Here is a 5,346-nt window from a genome sequence, read left to right on the forward strand (position 1 = left end):
ATCTAGCCTGAGACATGTATACACTGGGTCGTGGATTGATTCAAGATAATTTATATCAATTTATTTCTGTACATCTAACTGTGGACAACTAGTTGTAGGTTACTAACGAGGACAGCTGACTTAATAAACTCAAATCATTAAAACATATTAAAAATGTTGTAAATATATTTTGAACATACTTTGATATATATGTACATATTTGTTATAGGTTCGTGAATCGACCAGTGGTCAAGTCTTACTTTCCGACGAAGTAAAAATCTGTGAAAGTGAGTTATAGTCCCACTTTTAAAATCTAATATTTTTGGGATGAGAATACATGCAGTTTTATAAATGTTTTACGAAATAGACACAAGTAATTGAAACTACATTATATGGGTGAATGATCGAAGCCGAATATGCCCCTTTTGCTTGGTAGCTTAAGAATTAGTAAACCGATCTACTAATTGACGCGAATCCTAAAGATAGATCTATTGGGCCTAACGAACCCCATCCAAAGTACCGGATGCTTTAGTACTTCGAATTCATTTTTATCATGTCCGAAGGATTTCTCGGAATGATAGGGGATATTCTTATATGCATCTTATTAATGTCGGTTACCAGGTGTTCACCATATGAATGATTTTTATCTCTATGTATGGGATGTATATTGAAATATGAAATCTTGTGGTCTATTATTATGATTTGATAAATATATAGGTTAAACCTATAACTCACCAACATTTTTGTTGACGTTTAAAGCATGTTTATTCTCAGGTGGTTATTAAGAGCTTCCGCTGTTGCATGCTAAAATATGGACAAGATTTGGTGTCAGCATGCTTGTATAATATTGTTTAAAACTGCATTCGAGATTTACTTTGTTGTAACATATTAATATTATAAACCAATATGTATTGGTAGTGTGTAAGTGTGATATTTTTAGATTATCATTTCTGGATAATCTAGGTGGTGTCCTTTTAACCTTGTCGATAAAATAAAGGTTATGGTTTGTTTTAAAAACGAATGCAGTCTTTGAAAAACGTCTCATATAGAGGTCAAAACCTCGCAACAAAATCAATTAATATGGAACGTTTATAATCAATATGAACGGGACATTTCAAAATCCACTCCCTTCGTTTCCTTATTTCCATAGCTCACACCTTCTATTCTTTCTCCCTCAATTCATACTTTAAAGCATTCGTCAATATGCTCCATCCAGTTCTGATTCTTGATATACTCCTAACTTTCATATCTGTCATTCTTCTTTTTCATCTGCCACCGGAGGAATCTATTTACTTCTATTATGCTCTTGGGTTTATAGTGTTTTTAGTTCTCATGTGTCTTTATATTGCTATACACATCGATATACATGGTTTGTAAATTTTTGGGTTGTTATTGGGCTTTATATCTTCCCTTATATTTTGGAGTCCCTGCTTCTATTTTTCTATAATCATTGACATCCACAGTTAATGCTCTCTCCTATTTGCTGCGATTTATACTACCATTTCTATTTCGGAGCTTCATGCTTTTGTTTTCTCTTCTTGCCATTAAGCACAGCAAGTAATGGTTCAGAATTCATAGGTATGAAATTTGGAATGAACATAACTAATGTTCTGAGAGATAAATTGTAATAGCATGATCTTGATTTGTTAAATTACCAGAAGTCATGGGAAAAGATAGAACTATCAAGAATTTATATTCTATAAATGTTTGGAGATTAAGTAGAATGTAAGAGTCCTGTAACATGGCACATGATGATGTTATGGTCTGTGAATCATCACGTTCCATTAGAAACTCAGCATGACTTACTGTAATATAATCACGTTGATCAAGTGTCATTATATTATACTAACTCATGCTTCAATTCCCAACACTTCTTCAAACACATTCATAATTTAAACTCGAAGGTTTACAGAATATAAAAACTAAATAGTTTCCTTTATGATGTAATACAGATAACGCGAAGAGATAAATGATTTCAGATAAGAATAGTTATGAAAATATCTTCAGAAATATCGAGGATATTTATAATGAAAGATACGATGATATCTTAGAATTTCTAATATCAAAGGATGATGAATAAGATTTGTCTGTAAAGGTTTAGAGTCAGGAGCAAGGTATTCGTTAATGACTTCAGTAGATAATGAATCATTTGGATTCTTTGAAGGCAGGTTTAGTCTTTGTGATTTGTCTACAGCCTTCTTCATGGTTTGCTCTATCCGTTTTTCAGTACCAAAATTTTCTTTAGAGCTTTTCCAACATTCTATTCTTTATCATCAAACTTTTGGCTGTTAATGCTGTCTACAGTCCTTGCTGCTTCATCAGCTTTTTCAAAACTTCATAGTACTGATTCGTAGGCTGGGATGTTATTCAGAATTTCAGAATTATAATTCCAGGAGGTAACGTTATATGTATATATATAACTGTTGTCGTAGAAACGCTGCGAGATTCGAAAATAATTATTGATACTTCAAAATTTTGGCTGTTAATGCTGTCTACAGTCCTTGCTGCTTCATCAGCTTTTTTAAAACTTCATAGTACTGATTCGTAAGCTGGGATGTTATTCAGAATTTCAGAATTATAATTCCAGGAGGTAACGTTATATGTATATATATATAAGTGTTGTCGTACAAACGCTGCGAGATTCGAAAATAATTATTGATACTTCTCGGTATTTGGTATGACAATTATCGTTACAAGATGTAAATGGTTACATGATGGGGTTTCGATGAATAAATATAGAAATTTTTCGGAAAGACTTATGCCACAGAGTAATGAAGTTGCTGGTACATCTGCTGATAATATGGTGGAAAATAAAAGGTTCCCCGATAACAATGATGAAAAGGGAAACTTATATATCAAGGTTATAATAAGGCTAGTCCGACTGAAAAATCAAAATTGATTTATTGGAGGTGTGACAAAATATGCTACTTTGAAAAGGGATAATGCCAAAGGATCTGACAAGGATACGTGTTAAACTTTTACTTAGGTTCCGAGTATTCTCCAGATGCATAACTATATGCATAAATTCTTCTTTTCGTAGATAACATGTGGTTGGTTCATCTTCTCGATTGTTCAATTGTTGAGGTGTCTTCAGGAATTTGGAAGGGTTTAAACGCAGGTTGTCATAGTCAATATCCGTATGATGAAATCATCGTGAACCTTGAATGATACAAATATCTTTATGAGTTCTGTGAATAAAGATGACGTCCTAGCACAGTTTTTGAATTCAAAGTATGGTTTGAAAGATGTGGGTATCTAAGATGTCTTGTGTTAAATATTGACTTGGATTCTGATCTGTCAAAAATCAGAATATGTAATTGGATTTGTATGAAAATAATTGTTCTAATTTTTATGAAAGAATGTACACCGTTGTGAGAGTAGTGATTATAGTTAATGATTATAAAATTAGAATTGAAGAATGTACTGTGTAACATATTGATTGTGAACTTTAACATTCTTCGGGTATTACCTACCCGTTAAAATTTTACAAGTAATACTTTGTATAAGAGAATTTTTTAATAACAGTTTTGATGAAGAAATATATATATATATATATATATATATATATATATATATATATATATATATATATATATATATATATATATATATATATATATATATATATATATATATATATATGTATGTATATTTTCTACAGATGTAACATAGATTTAATGAGTTAATATAATATTAAACTCATTTGATTTTCGGTTGGAACTAGAAATGAATAATCCCTAAAACTTTAGAGATTACATAATTTTTGCAGATTATTTCTTCAACGTAAATGAAATTATGAATCAATACTTCATTATTCATATCTATTGATATTTTTTCGGTGAATGATGTTGGTGTTTGTGGAATTCTTGTGAACTTCGCAAGACACTAATGATGATTTCTAGAAATTTTTGAGTATATCGAAAATGAAAGTGTAATATCAAACATGTATTTGAACAGTACACTTGGTTTATTATGAAATGGAATCTATTGAGTTGAAGTAGAGATTATAGTTAACGATTGTTAAGTCGTTAACGAAGGTTGTACATCATAGCGTATCATTAACATGAATTAACCGAATAGTACCTACCAGTTAAGATTCACACGTAATAGCTTGGTGCGAAAAGATTTATTATGGTTTCAAAATTTATATATATAAGATATACATATAAATTCTTCAGTGGAAATGAGTTGATACTTCATAACTTGTTGATATGACATACTTGTTGTTGATTCGTGATGATGTCCACGGTGATTAGGGAACTGGCGGAGCTTATGATGTTGTAGATGTTGCTGGTACTGGTGATGCTGTCGGTACTGCTGGTGCTAGTGATTCTGTCGGTACTGCTAGTGCTGGTGATGATGTCCGTACTGCTGGTGCTGCTTATATAACAAGTCTATTTTGTAACGCACGCACCATTCCTGTCAGGGTTTCTATTCTCCCCTCTATCATTTCTATCCATCCACTCATCTTGATTTACGGTTATGATTAGAATAAATAATATCTAAAACTTTTAGAAACTACATATTCTCTGCAGAATATTTCTTCGATGAAGTTATGAATCAATACTTCATCGTTTATTGTTGCTGGTACTCCTTGGTATCTACGGTGCGTATGACGTTGATGCTCGAGGTACAGATTGTGATGTTGAGGTGTGGAATGTGGATGTTGTTGTTGGTGGTGGTAATGGTACTGTTGATGTTGATGATGGTGGTACTGTTGATGCCAGTGATGCTGCTGGTGCTTGTGGTATTGAGGCTTACGATGTGGATGTTGTCGGTGGTACTGGTGTTGTTGCTAGTGCTTGTAATATTTGCACCATATTCTCCAAAGCCACTACTCGAGCGCGAAGCTCGTTGACTTCTTCTATTACACCGGGATGATTGGCGGTTCGGACGAGCGGATGAATAAGATCTAAAATTGTAGATATTACGTAATCGTTGCGAGCTATTCTGGAAATGAGGGTGAAAATGGTGTTTCGGACTGGTTCGCCAGTAAGTGCTTTAGGTTCATCGCCAAGAGGTGAATTCGGTTGGTGGAAAGGGTCACCTTCTTCTTGTATCCATTGATTAAGTCGACTACGAACCCATACCCAATTCATTTAGAATTGATGATGGCTGATTGGTTGATCCATTCCAGTTACACTGCTTTCGGAGCTCGAGTGGAAATCCATATCAGAATTCGAGGAACTTGAACTAGTTGCAGAGTTCATCTTAGATAAAGGATTTTCGATATGAAATGATTTTCGGATATCAGATGATATTCTAATTACATAGAATACCTATATATAGTACAGAAGATCCCGTAGATTACGGAGGAACTTTCGGAAGTTGTTAGGCAAAGTTTATAGTAACAGATACGCTAAGATA

The sequence above is a fragment of the Rutidosis leptorrhynchoides genome, chromosome 3, assembly GCF_046630445.1.
Source record: "Rutidosis leptorrhynchoides isolate AG116_Rl617_1_P2 chromosome 3, CSIRO_AGI_Rlap_v1, whole genome shotgun sequence".
NCBI lineage: Eukaryota > Viridiplantae > Streptophyta > Magnoliopsida > Asterales > Asteraceae > Rutidosis > Rutidosis leptorrhynchoides.